A 21,843-nucleotide genomic window follows, 5' to 3' on the forward strand; every position below is an offset into this window, starting at 1 on the left:
CCAGCAAACCCCACAGCCCCCATTAGTAGCCAGCAAACCCCCCCAGCCCCCATTAGTAGCCAGCAAACCCCCCCAGACCCCATTAGTAGCCAGCAAACCCCCCCAGACCCCATTAGTAGCCAGCAAACCCCCCCAGACCCAATTAGTAGCCAGCAAACCCCCCACAGCCCCCATTAGTAGCCAAACCCCCCAGCCCCCATTAATAGCCAGCAAACCCCCCCAGCCCCCATTAATAGCCAGCAAGCCCCCCCAGGCCCCATTAATAGCCAGCCAGCTAGTCCCCAGTTTGCCCAGCACTTAACATCCAACACATAAACTTAAAAAATAAACTTACATACTCACCTTCTGGCGCCCCCCATGTTCGGTACGGCTCCTCTTCTGTCTTCTACCGGATGCTCCGGTCCCTGCGGCTCCTTTTCTGTCTTCTCTCTGCTCTAACAGCTGGCAGAAACGCGGCCATGTGCTCTGCCAGCCGGCGCATGCTATAATGTCATGAGCGGCCGCATCAAAGGGTGCGCCGGCTGGAAGAGAGCATGGCTATAACAGCAGACAGAAGAAAGAAGAGGCGCTGCGGCGATGCTGCGCCGAGCATCGGAGGTGCCGGAGAGTATATAAGCTTATTTTTTTATTGACTTATGTTTCTGCATCAGTGTAGCTACAGCCTCACCTTGGCTTATACACATCTGTAGCTACAGCATTCTCAAGGTATGTTTGGTTCACAATGCATAAAAACAAATGGTAGATTTCCTTTAAAAGGAATCCAGTTTTTAACATAAGAAACTACAGACTATAGGCCCTGGAGATCTGTGTAAAATATAACTTCAGCACTACTCCAACATAGATTAACAAAAAAAACTGGAAAAACCTACTGACTCGAGTATAGGCCAAGGGTAGGAAATGCATTGGTCACAGCCTCACAATATATAGCCAGCCAGCCCCCTGAAGCATATAGAGAGCCAGCCCCCCGAAGCGCATAACCAGCCAGTCCCTGCCTACCAGTATATAGCCTACAGCCCCTGCCCCCAACATAATGCCTGTAAGAAAAAAAGGAAACAAACAGTGTTCTCCCCTTGGAGTAGTGTTAAATGTACACAAACACTTAAAAGTTTGGGGTCACTTGCATTGGTCTGTACCCCTAGTTATAGTCGGACCTCTCTGACTTTTGGTATAGCTCTCTGGATGCTTTACTTTAGTCCCAGGCTGTAATGATCAGCTGTAAGGCATCTGTAATGAATTTTTATTGATAATCCTTCTTCACGTGACAGCAAAAAAAGTGTGAAAATCAAATTTTTTTTTTTTATATTGTCTGGATCTACAATTAGAAAATATACTAGTTCTACTGGTTCCTACATAGAATAGGGCAGCACAGTGGCTTAGTGGATAGCACTGCAGCCTTGCAGCGCTGGGGACAGGGATTCATTTTGGCAAACACTGTGCAGCGCTGTGTAATTTGTGAGCGTTATATAAAGGAAATATTAATATTATTCTTATTATACAAATTGAACTCGACAAGAAACCTAAAGAACCTATCCTGTACGTAACCCTGGGACTGCCTGTAGTAGACGAGCTATGTAGGTCTCCATGTGTATGAGCAATCAAGTGAGTAATTACATGGCTGCCACACATTACTAGAGTCTCCTTAAGGCCACAAGTTGGATCACATCTGCATTCTCCCCATGTAGAGATCTCTTTCTAATCTTTGTAGCTGAGGAGGCTCTAAAGAATACGCTCGTAAACCTGCACAAGAGTAAATTAACTTACAGTATTCAGTCCGAGAACAATCACCAGCCAATTTATTCCCTGCAATACCTTAATCATTCTTCTGTGCCAGGGCTGTAAAATCCTACTTTAATCTTAATAAAACAGCATTATGCTGGGCAAGATATTGCTATGGATTTCCTGCATTTTCAAGAATATGAAGCCGAGATCAATAGTTCAAGCAAGAATAGATAATGGCTGTTAAGGCTTATTATGCGGTGAAGAAATTGCACACAGCTTTGATACATCATGTACCGATTGTAACAGAAGGGAGATACTGTTTTTGTTAAAATATGTGGTTGTTTATGGGAGAAGAATCAAAGAGCAGAAAATCGTCTCCATTCATCTACATGATGGAAGAAGCATACTGCTAGCTGTTACAATGGGAATGTAGTGAAAATACAATTGGTCTAACGTTCCTGACATCTTCTGTAGGGCAGATGACATTGGTTGGCAATTTTTGAATTTTTTACCAACTTTCAGCACTGCAGCCATGAATATTAGTGTAACCAGAGTTTTGTGTGCGTTGTTAGTAGAAGCAGGACTATGAAAAATGCATTTCTCTTTCATATTTACATCCTTTTGATGTAATTTGATGGGGACGTTTCCTCACACTGAACTACTGCACCCCATTCAGGGTAAAAACTATAGTGTGCTTCTAGCTGAACACTGCAGCTGTCACTCATCGTGGAGGGAAGGGGCTGTGGAGCAGTTCACTGCAGAGACCCAAAAGCAAAGCAGCGAGAGGACAAACCATTAGTACAAAATAAATCTACCATCAAAATCAGAGACACTTGCACATAGATCCAAGCACCTCCTTCATTCTAAAAATCAACTTTTAAAATGATGCTAATGGACCAGAAGGGCACTTGCGGGGTGCCCCTCTGTACAAGGGCTTCACAGGTTGTTACACTGTGCAGGTGCACCCCCCACACACACACTCACTGTGTGCTCAAACTTCTTCTGTTGCTGTGCCCGTATTATGGCACAGATGTTCAATTTTCAATGCACACGCACATATGCTTGCTTGGGCGAACATACAACAGGGTGCAGGGGGGATAACGGGGAGGGAGCGATCTTCATCCCTATCATCTACAATTAAAAGGTGAATGTCTGTGCCGAAGTATGGTAACATGTAGGACTTGTTCTGAATTTTGTGTTCACCAAGAGGCATAGACATCTATGGGGCCCTGAAGTAACTGCAAATTGTTCGGCCATATCAAAGGCCACCACACTATAGTGTCCATGGGGCCATACAGATATCATCCGCTTTTTCTTAGATGGATCTTGCTATAGGTTTCATTATTACTGTGCTGCAGCATCTTTTGGTCTCCCTTTTCACCCTCGCAGAGATGACATTTGGCGCCTTGGAATCAATTACTAGTTATGGTCACACTGGAACAAAATGAATATTGTGGGTACTTTTGATGTGTTATGCGGTTGCTCAGGTTTCCCTTGTCTAACGTTACATTGTGTAGAAAGATCACAGGCCGTTCAGCGTGATACATATTCGTAAAACAAAAGAACATCTGGAAACTTTTTCACAGCAATGAAGCAGGAAAAGAAATATTACAATGCGACCTTTCCACAAAGGTGCCACTTATTCCTTAGGAGAACAGTGTTATATTTCTATACTACAGGCTCTACTTTGTGACGAGAACTTAGAAGGGTTGTCTCACCACAGACAACCCTACTAATATGCAGGCAGCAGCGCCAAACAGCGCACACAGTGCTGAGGGTTCTGCTCTCAAGATCCAGAGCAAACCATCGATTATGTCAGCGGAAGTTGCTATCGGCTGCTCATTTTTTTTCCTGCAGCGCTACAGGCAAAATAAATATGTTACCATAAAGAGAAACCCTGTCTTTAAACCTAGGCCTTGAAGTGACCCCAACTTTCTAATGCAGTTCGCATAAATCAATACTCCATTAATATTTTTTTTTAGCAGTTTTCCCCTCTGCAACTTCTACCTGTAATGTGCACTTGTATCTAAGCCAGTGGTTCTCAACCTTTCTAATGCTGTGACCCCACAATACAGTTCCTTATGTTGCGGTGACCCCAAACCATGTACAAGACTATAACGACTTTAATACTGCCCCCTATGTACAAGACTATAACGACTATAATACTGCCCCCTATGTACAAGACTATAACGACTATAATACTGCCCCCTGTGTACAAGACTATAACTACTATAATACTGCCCCCTATGTACAAGGCTATAACTACTATAATACTGCCCCCTATGTACAAGACTATAACTACTATAATAATGCCCCCTATGTACAAGACTATAACTACTATAATACTGCCCCATATGTACAAGAATATAACTACTATAATACTGCCCCCTATGTACAAGAATATAACTACTATAATACTGCCCCCTATGTACAAGAATATAACTACTATAATACTGCCCCCTATGTACAAGACTATAACTACTATAATACTGCCCCCTATGTACAAGAATATAACTACTATAATACTGCCCCCTATGTACAAGAATATAACTACTATAATAGTGCCCCCTATGTACAAGAATATAACTACTATAATACTGCCCCCTATGTACAAGAATATAACTACTATAATACAGGCGGTCCCCTACTTAGGACACCCGACTTACAGACAACCCATAGTTACAGACAGACCCCTCTGACCTCTGGATGTTACTATAGTCCCAGACTACAATAATCAGCTGTAAGGAGTCTGTACTGAAGCTTTATTGATAATCCTTGGTTCCATTACAGCAAAAAATGTTTAAACTCCAATTGTCACTGGGCCCAAAAACTTTTTTGTCTGGATCTACAATTATAAAGTATACAGTTTCGACTTACATACAAATTCAACTTAAGAACAAACCTCCAGACCCATTCTTGTACGTAACCCGGGGACTGTCTGTACTGCCCCCTATGTACAGGAATATAACTACTATAATACTGCCCCCTATGTACAAGAATATAACTACTATAATACTGCCCCCTATGTACAGGAATATAACTACTATAATACTGCCCCCTATGTACAAGAATATAACTACTATAAAACTACCACCTATGTACAGGAATATAACTACTATAATACTGCCCCCTATGTACAAGAATATAACTACTATAATACTGCCCCCTATGTACAAGAATATAACTACTATAATACTGCCCCCTATGTACAAGAATATAACTACTATAATACTGTCCCCCGTGTACATGAATAAAACTACTATAATACTGTCCCCTGTGTACAAGAAAATAACTACTATAATACTGCCCCCTATGTACAAGAATATAACTATAATACTGCCCACTATGTACAAGAATATAACAACTATAATACTGCCCCCTATGTACAGGAATATAACTACTATAATACTGCCCCCTATGTACAAGAATATAACTACTATAATACTGCCCCCTATGTACAAGAATATAACTACTATAATACTGCCCCCTATGTACAGGGATATAACTACTATAATACTGCCCCCTATGTGCAAGAATATAACTACTATAATACTGCTCCCTATGTACAAGAATATAACTACTATAATACTGCTCCCTATGTACAAGAATATAACTACTATAATACTGCCCCCTATGTACAAGAATATAATTACTATAATACTGCTCCCTATGTACAAGAATATAACTACTATAATACTGCTCCCTATGTACAAGAATATAACTACTATAATACTGCCCCCTATGTACAGGGATATAACTACTATAATACTGCTCCCTATGTACAAGAATATAACTAATATAATACTGCTCCCTATGTACAAGAATATAACTACTATAATACTGCCCCCTATGTACAAGTACAGTGCCTACAAGTAGTATTCAACCCCCGGCAGATTTAGCAGGTTTGATAAGAAGCAAATAAGTTAGAGCCTTCAAACTTCAAACAAGATCAGGATTTATTAACAGATGCATAAATCTTACAAACCAAAAAGTTATGTTGCTCAGTTAAATTTTAATAAATTTTAAACATAAAAGTGTGGGTCAATTATTATTCAACCCCTCAAACCACCAGAATTCAGTTTGGTTCCCCTAAAGTATTAGGAAGTAGTTCAGGCACGAAGAACAATAAGCTTCACATGTTTGGATTAATTATCTGATTTTCCAGCCTTTTCTGACTATTTAAGACCCTCCCCAAACTTGTGAACAGCACTCATACATGGTCAACATGGGAAAGACAAAGGAGCAGTCCAAGGCCATTAGAGACAAGATCGTGGAGGGTCACAAGGCTGGCAGGGGGTACAAAACCCTTTCCAAGGAGTTGGGCCTACCTGTCTCCACTGTTGGGAGCATCATCCGGAAGTGGAAGGCTTATGGAACTACTGTTAGCCTTCCACGGCCTGGACAGCCTTTGAAAGTTTCCTCCCGTGCCGAGGCCAGGCTTGTCCGAAGAGTCAAGGCTAACCCAAGGACGACAAGGAAGGAGCTCCGGGAAGATCTCATGGCAGTGGGGACATTGGTTTCAGTCAATACCATAAGTAACGTACTCCACCGCAATGGTCTCCGTTCCAGACGAGCACGTAAGGTACCTTTACTTTCAAGGTATCATGTCAAGGCTCGTTTACAATTTGCTCATGATCACTTGAAGAACTCTGAGACAGACTGGTTCAAGGTTCTCTGGTCTGATGAGACCAAGATCGAGATCTTTGGTACCAACCACACACGTGACGTTTGGAGACTGGATGGCCCTGCATACGACCCCAAGAATACCATACCTACAGTCAAGCATGGTGGTGGCAGCATCATGCTGTGGGGCTGCTTCTCAGCCAAGGGGCCTGGCCATCTGGTCCACATCCATGGGAAGATGCATAGCACGGCCTACTTGGAGATTTTGGCCAAGAACCTCCGGTCCTCCATCAAGGATCTTAAGATGCGTCGTCATTTCATCTTCGAACAAGACAACTACCCAAAGCACACAGCCAAGAAAACCAAGGCCTGGTTCAAGAGGGAAAAAAATCGAGGTGTTGCAGTGGCCTAGTCAGTCTCCTGACCTTAACCCAATTGAAAACTTGTGGAAGGAGCTCAAGATTAAAGTCCACATGTGACACCCAAAGAACCCAGATAACTTGGAGAAGATCTGCATGGAGGAGTGGGCCAAGATAACTCCAGAGACCTGCGCCGGCCTGATCAGGTCTTATAAAAGAAGATTATTAGCTGTAATTGCAAACAAGGGTCATTCCACTAAATATTAAACCTAGGGGTTGAATAATAAGTGACCCACACTTTTATGTTTAAAATTTATTAAAATATAACTAAGCAACATAACTTTTTGGTTTGTAAGATTTACGCATCTGTTAATAAATCCTGCTCTTGTTTGAAGTTTGAAGGCTCTAACTTATTTGCTTCTTATCAAACCTGCTAAATGTGCAGGGGGTTGAATACTACTTGTAGGCACTGTATATAACTACTATAATACTGTCCCCTATGTACAGGAATATAACTACTATAATACTGCCCCCTATGTACAAGAATATAACTACTATAATACTACCACCTATGTACAGGAATATAACTACTATAATACTGCCCCCTATGTACAAGAATATAATTACTATAATACTGCCCCCTATGTACAGGGATATAACTACTATAATACTGCTCCCTATGTACAAGAATATAACTAATATAATACTGCTCCCTATGTACAAGAATATAACTACTATAATACCGCCTCCTATGTACAGGGATATAACTACTATAATACTGCCCCCTATGTACAAGAATATAACTACCATAATACTGCCCCCTATGTACAGGAATATAACTACTATAATACTGCCCCCTATGTACAAGAATATAACTACTATAATACTGCCTCCTATGTACAAGAATATAACTACTATAATACTGCCCCCTATGTACAAGAATATAACTACTATAATACTGCCCCCTATGTACAAGAATATAACTACTATAATACTGCCCCCTATGTACAGGGATATAACTACTATAATACTGCTCCCTATGTACAAGAATATAACTAATATAATACTGCTCCCTATGTACAAGAATATAACTACTATAATACCGCCTCCTATGTACAGGGATATAACTACTATAATACTGCCCCCTATGTACAAGAATATAACTACCATAATACTGCCCCCTATGTACAGGAATATAACTACTATAATACTGCCCCCTATGTACAAGAATATAACTACTATAATACTGCCCCCTATGTACAAGAATATAACTACCATAATACTGCCCCCTATGTACAGGAATATAACTACTATAATACTGCCCCCTATGTACAAGAATATAACTACTATAATACTGCCTCCTATGTACAAGAATATAACTACTATAATACTGCCCCCTATGTACAAGAATATAACTACTATAATACTGCCCCCTATGTACAAGAATATAACTACTATAATACTGCCCCCTATGTACAGGGATATAACTACTATAATACTGCTCCCTATGTACAAGAATATAACTAATATAATACTGCTCCCTATGTACAAGAATATAACTACTATAATACCGCCTCCTATGTACAGGGATATAACTACTATAATACTGCCCCCTATGTACAAGAATATAACTACCATAATACTGCCCCCTATGTACAGGAATATAACTACTATAATACTGCCCCCTATGTACAAGAATATAACTACTATAATACTGCCTCCTATGTACAAGAATATAACTACTATAATACTGCCCCCTATGTACAAGAATATAACTACTATAATACTGTCCCCTATGTACAGGAATATAACTACTATAATACTGCCCCCTATGTACAAGAATATAACTACTATAATACTACCACCTATGTACAGGAATATAACTACTATAATACTGCCCCTATGTACAAGAATATAACTAATATAATACTGCCCCCTATGTACAGGGATATAACTACTATAATACTGCTCCCTATGTACAAGAATATAACTAATATAATACTGCTCCCTATGTACAAGAATATAACTACTATAATACTGCCCCCTATGTACAAGAATATAACTACTATAATACTGCCTCCTATGTACAAGTATATAACTACTATAATACTGCCCCCTATGTACAAGAATATAACTACTATAATACTGCCCCTATGTACAAGAATATAACTACTATAATACTGTCCCCCCTCCCCCAATTTTGGTTCCTCCATTTGCTGCCCCAGTTGTAGTGCCCCCCCTCCTGCCCCCAATTCTAGCCCCCCCCCTCCTCCTGTCTCCAGTTTTGCCCCTTCTCCTGCCCCCAGTTCTAGTGCTTCCCCTCCTGCCCACAATTTTGGTGCCCCCCCTGCTGTCTCCAGTGTTGCCCCTTCTCCTGCCCCCAGTTCTAGTGCTTCCCCTCCTGCCCCCAGTTTTGGTGTGTGTGTCCCCCCCCTTCCTGTCTCCAGTTTTGCCCCTTCTCCTGCCCCCAGTTTTGGTGTGTGTCCCCCCTCCTGTCTCCAGTTTTGCCCCTTCTCCTGCCCCCAGTTTTGCCCCTTTTTCTGCCCCCAGTTTTGGTGTTCCCCCCCCCCCTCCTGTCTCCAGTTTTGCCCCTTCTCCTGTCTCCAGTTTTGCCCCTTCTCCTGTCCCCCCCCCCTCTTGTCTCCAGTTTTGCACCTTCTCCTACCCCCAGTTCTGGTGATTCCACTCCTGCTGCTTCAGGTTCTACTTACTGTGAGCAGAGCAGTCTGTTCCGCGGGAGTCTGTACAGAGGAGGAGCCAGAGGTTCATGTGATGATGACATCACCACAGGTTCTCAAGCTTCCCCTGTATACAGCAGGAAGGTCCTCAAGCAGTGAGTTATCACACTTTATACTCCGTTTTTGCCGCGAATCGCGGCAAAAACGTAATAGGATCGCGACCCGTGTGATTTGGTCTTTCGACCACCTCTGGGGTCGCGACCCACAGGTTGAGAAACGCTGATCTAAGCAGATGAGACTTCTAGGTGCTATGATATCTACTTCAGACTCCACATACAATGCCCTGCAAATCTCAAAAGCAGCTCAGCTTTCGATTGAAATATTAGGGATATTCAGGCCCATTGTACTTTTCTACCTTTTACCACATTTCAGACTTGAAACATGAAAAATATATAAAATTTGAATTTTTTTTTTTTTGGTAACAAATCAACAAGTGGGGCGCAATTGTGAAGTGGAACGAAATTTATTGGATATTGTAAAGCTTTGTTAAAAAAATAAATAAAATAACCTGAAAATTGGGCGTACAATATTAATTGGCCCCTTTACTTTCAGTGCAGGAAACTCCCTCCAGAAGTTCAGTGACAATGTTGTCCTAAATGACTTATGATAAATTTAATCTACTTGTGTGTAATTAAGTATTAAACACAACTGCTCTGTGATAGTCTCCGAGAGCATCATGAAGACCACGGAACACACCAGGAAAGCTATTACATTGCAATGCATTGTGTTTTCCGAAATGTACCTGGAAAGAAGGCCAGCACTTTAAATGTAAAGATGAAAAATAAAAGGAAAAATACTCATTCACAGCGATGATCATTCTGCATACAGTATAAGGGTACATTCACACAGCCGTACGCCTGCCCGGCTGGCATACCGCTGTGCGCTGGAGAGGAGGAGGTGACCCTTCCCCCTCCGTAGAGGAAAGCGGCGCATGGCCTCACACACGCGGAAAGATAGAACATGCTCTATCTTTTCCTCCTGTACGGTAAAGAGCCGCCATTGCCATCAATGGGGACTAATAGGTAGAGCACTCTATACAGCAGCGACTGAAATCACAGTTGTGCGGCGGCTGGGTCGTGCCCACAGAGCTGTTGCAGACCTTGCGCCGGCCTGAAGAAAGAAGAGGGGCTGTCACGAACATGAAGATAGAAGAGGAGCTGCCCGTGAAATCTCCAGTTTATTATTGTTCTATTCTAGAAGCAGGAGAAGAAAAATTGAGAGAAAAACTTGAGCCTTGGCTGAAAACAGTGGCTTCTACGTGGCCCAATTATTTTTAGAATATCCTAGTGACTATATGGTCCCAGGATACAGCGGCTTGGAAACATAAAATATGTACCTCCTTCTAGTGCACACAAATAAAGCAACAGGAGGACATTAAAGGGGTACTCCCATATTATTAAGCCATGGCATATCACTAGATCTGATATCACTTTATGATAGTAATACCATAGAATACCAAAACTTTACGAGAATGTGATGAGACTACCCCTTTAGGAACAAATGTGACATGCAGATATCGTCATCACCCAGATGTCCCAGATATGCAGATACACAAGACATGGAAGTGCTACAGTGATTTGTGGATTGGCAAAGGAATAAGAAGTGAGATGGGGCCTCCCGAAATAGCTTTTTAATATCCGGAGTGATGGAAACCTGCCGTCAAGTATTCACCTTACAGTATTACACTGGCCATTATGAGTTGTGTAAAATTTATATATTCTATGATGTAGGATCTGACCTCTGCCTAAACCATAAACCTGACGATAATAAATCAGGGTTACAAAGTAAATATAGCGCTCCCTGCCTTATGCCTGACTTACAGCATGAAGATGTGACAGAGACAAAAGGTAAGGAAGGTAATGGCACCGTATAAATTGTCAGACAGACAATCTGCTAGCCCTCAGAATCACTTTCCGTAGATTGTAAGCTCTTGCGAGAAGAGTCCTCACTCCTATTGTCTCATCTGACCATGTTATTACTCTGCAAGGTCTTATTTCATTGTCTGTATGTGCCCCCCATGATCTGTAAAGTGCTGCTGAATATGATGGGGCTACATAAAGATTGTTATATTACTGATATTCATAAGAAAATTCTAATTTATGGGCTGATAATCATCATCAAAAACATTGTAGGTGAAGTAACAGGAGCCCCAACAGGGAACAGAAATAAATTACACACCTTCATAAACCCAAATATCCTACTTCCATAAATATAACATTCAGGCTTTTCTGCATCTATGAAAATTCACCTTTGAATCCCTTGATAACTCCAGGGATTCATCAGATCTCTAAGGAGAATAACGCCGAGGAGCTCACACACATCCAGAGTTTCTAAGTTCTAAATGAAGCTTTTAAAAGAGTCGATATTACATTAGGCAGCCCCTGTTTAAAGGGAATGTGTCACAAGAAAATTACGGTAATCTTAATTTAAAAGAAACCTGTCAGCACATTTTTCACAAATACAGCTAGTGACAGGCTTCCATAGAGCCCTTTTGGTTAGTTCTTCTAACCCTTCTTTTAGTTAAAAATTGTTTCCCTCACATCCCAATAAATCAACTTTATCTGAGAAAGCATCATAGGGTACATGTCCTGCTCGACCGGCCCCTCCCATGTACACCTCACTATGCTTTTTCTCAGAATGTCATGTGACCTGGGTGACATCACAGATCCTTTTGCCTCCCAACATTAGCAAACCATACCATGCATATATCTGATCCCACGCCAGTATCATGGCATGATCACATGCCTGCATGGACTTCTACTCCTCCCCATACACCATGCAGTCTGCTGTAACTTCATGTGATCCGATACATTCATGGGGTAGTCTGTGCAAATGAACAGGACTTTACATGATATCATCCTGGCCACATGAAATTAAGTGGCCAATGATGTAACAGAGCTTTTACTCAATGTTCTGAGGCACTGAGACTTGCCAATCAGGAACCAGAAGGAAGAGCAATGTAAGTAACTCATGAACACTAAAAGGCTTCATTGGACTAAAGTAGTGACGTGGACTGGCATCAGGTGATTTGCATATAAGTTCACAAACTGATTCTTTAACATTGCAGCCAATGAAAGGAACCATTTAGGGATAAGGGCAATGGTTTTCAAATCTTGGTTTTTGTGAAGTATTTTTATTTTGAGTGGATTACTTTGCATGACAGGTTCTTTTTAAGTTTTTTTCAGATTTATTTTTTTAATCTAAAAGAACATCTACCATCAGATTTTTCTGATTGTAGATAATTACTGCAGGGGGGGGGGGGGGGAGGCAGGACTGGTTCATGAGGAGTAATCTTCTTTCCGTATACATTGGAACAGCCGCACCTCTGGGCTCCACTGAAATGTAATTTATTCACGCCCCCGGAGGGACAGGCACCACCTATTTTCTTTGTAGCAGCTACCTCATTTACATCACAGAAGAGACAAATAGCAATATAAAACACAGTGCATCCAATACAGACAAGAGATGTGACATCTCCTGTACAATAACCTCTACATAGATAAGCTGTGACATCATCTATTGTCCGTAGTGATGTAATGATGGGTCAGTGTTATCTATATAGAGGACATTGTACAGGGAGGGGGAGGAGATACGCTGTGACAACATCTATTGTCAGTAATGATGGGTCAGTGTTATCTCCTCCCCCTCCCTGTACAATGACCTCTATTATATATATACACACACACACACACTCACCGGCCACTTTATTAGGTACACCATGCTAGTAACGGGTTGGACCCCCTTTTGCCTTCAGAACTGCCTCAATTCTTCGTGGCATAGATTCAACAAGGTGCTGGAAGCATTCCTCAGAGATTTTGGTCCCTATTGACATGATGGCATCACACAGTTGCCGCAGATTTGTCGGCTGCACATCCATGATGCGAATCTCCCGTTCCACCACATCCCAAAGATGCTCTATTGGATTGAGATCTGGTGACTGTGGAGGCCATTTGAGTACAGTGAACTCATTGTCATGTTCAAGAAACCAGTCTGAGATGATTCCAGCTTTATGACATGGCGCATTATCCTGCTGAAAGTAGCCATCAGATGTTGGGTACATTGTGGTCATAAAGGGATGGACATGGTCAGCAACAATACTCAGGTAGGCTGTGACATTGCAATGATGCTCAATTGGTACCAAGGGGCCCAAAGAGTTCCAAGAAAATATTCCCCACACCATGACACCACCACCACCAGCCTGAACCGTTGATACAAGGCAGGATGGATCCATGCTTTCATGTTGTTGACGCCAAATTCTGACCCTACCATCCGAATGTCGCAGCAGAAATCGAGACTCATCAGACCAGGCAATGTTTTTCCAATCTTCTACTCTCCAATTTCGATGAGCTTGTGCAAATTGTAGCCTCAGTTTCCTGTTCTTAGCTGAAAGGAGTGGCACCCGATGTGGTCTTCTGCTGCTGTAGCCCATCTGCCTCAAAGTTCGACGTACTGTGCGTTCAGAGATGCTCTTCTGCCTACCTTGGTTGTAACGGGTGGCAATTTGAGTCACTGTTGCCTTTCTATCATCTCGAACCAGTCTACCCATTCTCCTCTGACCTCAACAAGGCATTTCCGCCCACAGAACTGCCGCTCAATGGATGTTTTTTCTTTTTCGGACCATTCTCTGTAAACCCTAGAGATGGTTGTGTGTGAAAATCCCAGTAGATCAGCAGTTTCTGAAATACTCAGATCAGCCCTTCAGGCACCAACAACCATGCCACGTTCAAAGGCACTCAAATCACCTTTCTTCCCCATACTGATGCTCGGTTTGAACTGCAGGAGATTGTCTTGACCATGTCTACATGCCTAAATGCACTGAGTTGCCGCCATGTGATTGGCTGATTAGAAATTAAGTGTTAACGAGCAGTTGGACAGGTGTACCTAATAAAGTGGCCGGTGAGTGTATATTGGAATGGCGAATATCTGAATTGTTTTTCACAGCAAAAAGTAAGAGAGGTGGGCAAACACTCACCAGCAGTTCAGCCTGACCCGACACAGTGTACAGAGCCAGGAGCAGTGGTTTTCTCCCCCATTGTAATGACCATGCATCGTTAATACAACTCAGCACCCATTTACCTGGGGATAGGCCATAAAAAGAAATTCCGTAACAACCCCTTTAAAGTAACACTCCAGTCAATTCTAATTCATTGAATAATAGATGGTGCAGGGCATGGAGGGAGGAGCAGGATACATTTTCGTTGTATTTCTAAAACCCAGAGTCATGCTCCTCTCCTCTCTTGCATAATCTATAATTCAATGAATCTGGTGTGACTGGAATATTCCTTTAAGGACTTTTCCATCACCATGCAAAAAGTGGGACAATGGGTTTCTTTGGTTTTGAGTATTGCAACTTTAGCTTGTTTGTGTGCATGCTACATTCCCACATTTTTTTGTACACCTTTTAAAAATAGTGCAAAAAAAGGCATCTCTGCCTTCTCATGTAACTTGCCCAAAAAAAGACAATGAACCAGGGAAACAAAAAAAAAAAAAAAAAAACTTAGAAAATTATAAATGCCCCTACTGTTTTAGGCAATTAGGATTTCATGTTAAAGTATTCCAGATCTTTGCTTACAGAAAGTGAACTGAAACACTGCTAACATTCAATGGCTGAAAGTATATTCTTATCAGATCTCGTAACATCTTATCCCTAGGAGACATCTTGTAAATGCCCTAAATTTACAGGGTTGTGCCCCTCAGAATTGAGTCGCACGGCGTTATTCATCCCCCTGCAGAACACCCCACAGTCTGCTCTGTGATTGTACAATTTACAGATAAATATTCTATCCTCCGCCGGTGATCCTGACCCTTGTCAGATTTGTGACTGGTGATGCTTTAGCTCTCAAAGAACGGACCTGTACATGACATGCAGAGAATTATACTGATTGAGATGCAATTTGCCTAGCAACCATTCATTAGCAAAGGTTCAGAAACCGGACAGCAATCCCATCCACATCTATGTGCCGAGAAGTTAAAGGGGTATTCCCATTTCAGCAAATAAGTTTTATTGTTTGAATTAAAGGGAACCTACCACCCCGATTCCATCTATAAAGGTAGAAGGGTGGTAGGTGGATGAATGGGACTTGAGGATAGCCCTTTTTTGGGCTAATCCTCACGTCCCGGACATGAGGCTACTAGTCGCGGCTACTCTACGCCCCAGTAGCCACATTACTCCGCCTACCAGGTAATTTTCGGCGCGCAGCTCCTGGTAGCTGTGCGCCCTCGTCCGGGTCCCCTGCGTTCTGCGCATGCGCAGAACGCAGGCCTTCGGCAGCGCGGCCGCGGCTCCGGGGCCGGAGCTACTGCGCATGCGCAGAAGGCCAAAGATGCCGAGGGAATCGGACGAGGGCGCACGTCCATAGGAATGTAGCCTAAGTGGTCCTGGTTTATCATGCTTGATTTTGAAAGTAGATTTCCTTTAAATATTTAAAAATAAGAATACGAGCATAAGTGTGCCTGTTTATGGTGCGTTTGTCACATTCCCAAAAATCAGTCCTTATCACCATCAGAAAAACAACAAAGCAAAAAATTGCCGAAGAAGCCGGCATTGTCATTTGAACTGCAGGCCGTTGCTCACCCTGCAGATCATTAGTATTATAATAGGCATCTGCACACCTATCGTATTATGAAATGCAAAGGTTGAGCTCTGCCTTCTGCCACACTAAATCAGAAAGAGCTATATGAGCTTTGAGATGGCTCACTTCTAAAACTGAATTTAAATTATTGTATTGGAAACTAAAATTTGAACTTAGGTAAAATCTGCATATGCAATCTATAAACACAATGAGAATGTAGAAAGAATGGAAACCTATACAATGCAAGGGCCCAAATGTTTCGGGGTGACTGAATGCATCCCTATGACACCTCGAGGTAAGCGAATGATGGAACCATCCCACATGATCGGAGCATTTATTTTTGTTGTTTATTAAGAAACTGCTTGCTGTAAAAAAACAGGGGCAAATATTATGACAGATGAATTGTCATCTAGAGAGATCTAGAGTAAATACTTACCACAGTAGAATAGGTTTGCTCTACGGTGAGCCCTAACCAGCCAATGTCCAAGTCCCTACAACACAAAGAGACAAAAATATGACAAATTAATAACAATAAGTAACAAAATGTATTTTGAGCCCTGGGCTATTCCCAGAGATAAAATCTGCTACCAAGTATTTTTAACCCCTTCCCGCCGCGGCCCTTTTTCGATTTTGCGTTTTCATTTTTCACTCCCCACATTCAAAAATCTGTAACTTTTTTTATTTTTCCATGTACAGAGCTGTGTGATGGCTTATTTTCTGCGTAACAAATTACACTTCAAAATGGTGGTTTTTAATATTTCATGCCGTGTACCGGGAAAAAAAATTCCAAATGCAGTGAAATTGGTAAAAAAACGCATTTGTGCCGTATTCTTGTGGGCTTGGATTTTACGGATTTCACTGTGCGCCCCAAATGACAGGTCTACTTTATTCTTTGGGTCGGTACGATTACGGGGATACCAAATTTGTATAGGTTTTATAATGTTTTCATACATTTAAAAAAATTAAAACCTCCTGTACAAAATTTTTTTTGGGAATTTTGCCATCTTCTGGGGCTAATAACTTTTTCATACTTTGGTTTATGGAGCTGTGGGTGGTGTCGTTTTTTGCGGATTTTGAGGACGTTTACAATGTTATCATTTTCAGGACTGTACGACCTTTTGATCACTTTTTATAGAATTTTAAAACAAATTTTAAATGGCAAAAAAGTGCCATTTTCGACTTTGGGCGTGATTTTCCGTTACGGGGTTAAACGCAGTGAAAAACCCGTTATCATATTTTGATAGATCGGGCATTTTCGGACGCGGCAATACCTAACGTGCTTATGATTTTTACTGTTTATTTATATTTATATCAATTCTAGGGAAAGGGGGGCGATTTGAATTTTTAGGTTTTTTTATTATAATTTTTTTATTTTAACTTTTTTTATTTTTATTTTTACTATTTTTCAGACCCCCTAGGGTACTTTAACCCTAGGTTGTCTGATCGATCCTATCATATACTGCCATACTACAGTATGGCAGTACAGGCGACTTACATACGACCCATAGTTACAAACGGACCTCTGGATATTGGTAATTAATTGTACTTTAGTCCCAGGCTACAATAAACAGCTATAACAGTTATTGCAGGTGTCAGTAATGAAGCTTTATTGTTAATCCTGGTTCTTATGACAACCCAACATTTTTAAAATCCAATTGTCACAGAGACCAAAAAAGTTCTGTCTGGGATTACAATGATAAAATATAAAGTTTCGACTTACATACAAATTCAACTTAAGAACAAACCTACAGACCCTATCTTGTATGTAACCCAGGGACCGCCTGTATATGGGGATTTTACTACTCATACATTACCATGTGCTGACAGCACATGGTAATGAATGGGTTAACCCGAAGTAGCTTCGGGTCTTCGTGAGACCCGAAGTTACCATGGCGATGGACCGCCGCTCCCCGATGACGTCACGGGCAGCAACGATCCACGGAAAGATGGCGGCGCATGCCGATCGCTGGTGTTACCGGTAAGCCTTTGCTGCAATATGCAGCAAAGACTTACCGGCTATGGAGAGGGCTCGGCCCGCGAGCCCTCTCCATGTACCGGGACCCGCCATGTGACGTACTATTACGTCACATGTCGGTAAGGGGTTAATGGAGTTTCACTCTATAGTAAACTATAGACAACACAGAAAACTGCAATACAAATACAGGCAGTCCCAACTTGGGCCCAAACTTGTAGAGAACGCATTAAAACGGCCGATATATATATATATCTCAATAAGACCACCCTTGTACATGGCCTTATTGTCCACTGTAACGTACCTTGAGCGGGACATAAAAATATAGAGACTGTTTTTGCACCGTATGCTGCTATATATACATTCAGTTTCCACATGGGCCTGTGGGAGGAACCTAGGTTCCTAGGATTCGATATGGATACGGTGCCACAGAGTAGCAAATCATCCCGTATTTACGGCCAGAATACAGCCGGTCGTGTGCATGAGGTCTTACAGACAGACCTCTCTGCCCCCTGTGACCTGTGGTGAAGGTCTCTGGATGTTATGTTACTTCCAGGCTGTAAGGCGACTGTAATGAAGCTTTTTTGACAAACCTTGTTCCTAGGAGAGCAAAAAATTTTGAAAATCCAACTGGCACAAAAAAATTATTATTTTTTGTCTAGAGTTAAAATTATAAAAATACACGTAAAGGTGGAGATTTAATCATTTAATCACTGGATTTGCTGGGGTTTTTGCTGTAAAAAAGTTGGAGAGGTTTTTTGTGACTTTTCATTGCTCAAAAGTGGCACATGAATATTTCCGCCTTTTTACACATTGAGCCTTTTTTACAAATTTTTAAAATAAAAATCCCAGACACAAGGAGAGCATATGAACATTTATTCAAGGGTCAAAGCCACTTTAATTAATCTGACGGGGAGCGAAGCTCTAAAGACAGGAAAAGAGCTGTCCCAAGCAGTCATATAATGATAAATCTCCCCCACAGAATCTTGTGCATAACCTGGGGATCCGATAGTAATAAACTGAACATACTATCATATAGATATATACCGTATACACTGGAGTATAAGCCAACTCGAGTATAAGCCAAGGGTAGGGAATGCATTGTTCCAAGCCTGCCCCCCAGTATACGGCCTGCCAGCCCCTGCCCCCCAGTATACGGCCTGCCAGCCCCTGCCCCCCAGTATACGGCCTGCCAGCCCCTGCCCCCCAGTATACGGCCTGCCAGCCCCTGCCCCCCAGTATACAGCCTGCCAGCCCCTGCCCCCAGTATACAGCCTGCCAGCCCCTGCCCCCCAGTATATGGCCTGCCAGCCCCTGCCCCCCAGTATACGGCCTGCCAGCCCCTGCCCCCCAGTATACGGCCTGCCAGCCCCTGCCCCCCAGTATACGGCCTGCCAGCCCCTGCCCCCCAGTATACGGCCTGCCAGCCCCTGCCCCCCAGTATACGGCCTGCCAGCCCCTGCCCCCCAGTATACGGCCTGCCAGCCCCTGCCCCCCAGTATAAAGCCAGCAGCCCCGCTGTCCCTAGTACACAGCCTGCAGCACCCAGTATACAGACCCTGCCCATAAGTCTTCTTCTGTTCTCAGCCTCTCTCTCCGACGCGAAAGGGGGGGGTCCTCTTCTGTCCATCTATGCTCCGTCTCCCTCTCTCCACGTGGTGCCGTCGCTCGAGCTGTGACGTCGCAGTGTGCGCCAATGGCGGCGCACATACTAGAATGTCAGTGAACCACTGACGTCACAGCTCCAGTGACGGCACCACATGTGGTGTGCACTTTTTTTTTATAGACTTGAGTATAATCCAAGTTAGGGTTTTTCAGTACATTTTTTGTGCTGAAAAACGGGGCTTATACTCCGGTATGTATACAGTATTATAGTCTATTACATCCAAATTTGGATGCAACTCTATACACCTTTTAGCAGTTTACTCCTCTACAGTCGTCTTTAAAGGACACCCGTCATCAGGTCTCTGCCACTACCTGTTGGAGCAGCTCACAAGAACTCCATCCCAGCCTTTATCTAGTCAATTCATACTTGAATGGTTGTAAAATCATCTTTTCTTTATTATGTAAATGAGACTGGTCACATGGAGAGAGAAAGTGATGTCTGTTAACCCTTCCCATCTCCAGGTCTGTGTGTAATGTATAGTAAACCATTGCTAGTGCGAGAGACACAGACAGCAGCTACACAAGTACCTGACATGTTCTGTTCTCCTATACACACATGCTGCAGGGGGCCCCAGCACCAGAAAGTATAGAGGAGCCAGCACCAGGAGTGTCCAATCATTATACAGGCTGTCAGTCATATTTATCGGAATATCTCATACATACACAGGCTGCAGGGGGCGCCAGCACCAGGAAGCACATGGAGGAGCCATCACACCATTATACAGGCTGCCAGTCATGTGTATAGGAGTATCTCATACACGCAGGCTAAAGGGGTGCCAGCACCAGAAGTGTCACATCATAACACAAGCTGTCAGTCAAGCACTGGGGGTGTGGCTGTGCCTCCCACTCATGAATAAGCTGGACAGCTAAATATGATAATGACTCATTGGACCCATCTCAGGTCATTTGCATACAACTTTCGGACCTGATAATTTAAGTTTACAGCCATGCAGTTTATGAAAATATATTTAGTTTTGGAGGTTAATTTGCCTGACGGGTTCTCTACCTCCATCCCTAATGTCTCCTACAGAAAGGACATGGAGATACAACAAGATTCTGCTTCCTCACTCATCAGCATCATACAAACCACTACAAGGAATAACTAACCATTGTTTAAGAAAAGGCGAGATACAAAACTCACTATTGGCTTTAGCAGCAGCCTGGGTTTTACCGACAATTTGTGAAGCAAAAACAGATATGGCTGATAAAAAAAAGAGAGGATCTTGCACTTGCATAGTTAGTTCCTGCTTTGGCCTTCAACTACATTTAAAAATTCTAAAAACATAAACATATCCAGTGACGGTCAAAACCTGCTGACTAATTCAACAACAAATTAAAACCACAACCAGATAGTATGCACATTAAGTCACGGCTGGAAGTTGTCTGTTAAGTGGCTTTTTTTACACTCAGTTACAGAGATCCGTAAATGTCATCTCCAGATGTGCTAAAAAGTCTATGTATTCAGTGTCACCATTTATCATCACAAACTCCTACTGGACACATTTAAAATACATCTATTTTCTCAGGAACATTCACATGTTGAGCTTGAATTGCGATTTAAAGCCCAATACAAATTGTATCGGGCAGGAGTTACTCCCGAACGCAGATGCGTTTAGACCTATCAACACTGTTTTTCTGTTTAAGACGTGTGTCACTTGTCAACAAGAGACAGCTGGCTGTTTTTAATAGAAAAAAAAGTAAAGTTTTTTAAAAAGTGGACAATCCCTTTAAAAGGATCAGATTTGTTGAGGCAACAAAATTAAGGGCAATCACTGATCAGTTGATGCTGTTAATCTTTTGATACTGAAATGTGGACGAAGCCAGCAAGAACAACTCCGTCCGGTGGCCGAACTTGACCTTGAGGGTGTTTTCACGCGTTCAGTTTCTCAGATGCAGTTTTTGGTGTCCAAACCAGGACTGGAGTGGAGCCCCCGGCTTTTGGCTTCAAAAACTGCATCTGAAAAACTGAACGTGTGGTCACACCCTAAAAATTTATTTTTAAACATTTAAATAAACAAAACATGCCCAAATGTACATATGCCCAAAAATCATCTCAGGCTTCATGATCCTGAGGCTTCTTGCATCAATATCAGGTGGCTATTCTCAAATGGCCCATTTAATGACCCATATGCTGTCATTTTCTCACCCCAGAGGTTACAAAAAAAAAAAATTAAATATACCCATAATTGTAATGG

General features: G+C 42.3%; 1 protein-coding gene across 3 annotated transcripts in view; it reads right to left on the minus strand.

Annotated features, from left to right (window-relative positions):
* Positions 1–21,843, minus strand: part of FAM222B (family with sequence similarity 222 member B) — a 98,987-nt gene that overhangs the window by 47,534 nt on the left and 29,610 nt on the right. For all 3 annotated transcript variants that reach the window (XM_072138276.1, XM_072138277.1, XM_072138278.1), the window contains exon 4: positions 16,448–16,502. The gene's annotated coding sequence lies outside the window, so the exon portion shown is untranslated. The remainder of the gene's footprint in view (positions 1–16,447; positions 16,503–21,843) is intronic.

Source organism: Engystomops pustulosus, chromosome 2 (genome assembly GCF_040894005.1).
Source record: "Engystomops pustulosus chromosome 2, aEngPut4.maternal, whole genome shotgun sequence".
Classification (NCBI taxonomy): domain Eukaryota; kingdom Metazoa; phylum Chordata; class Amphibia; order Anura; family Leptodactylidae; genus Engystomops; species Engystomops pustulosus.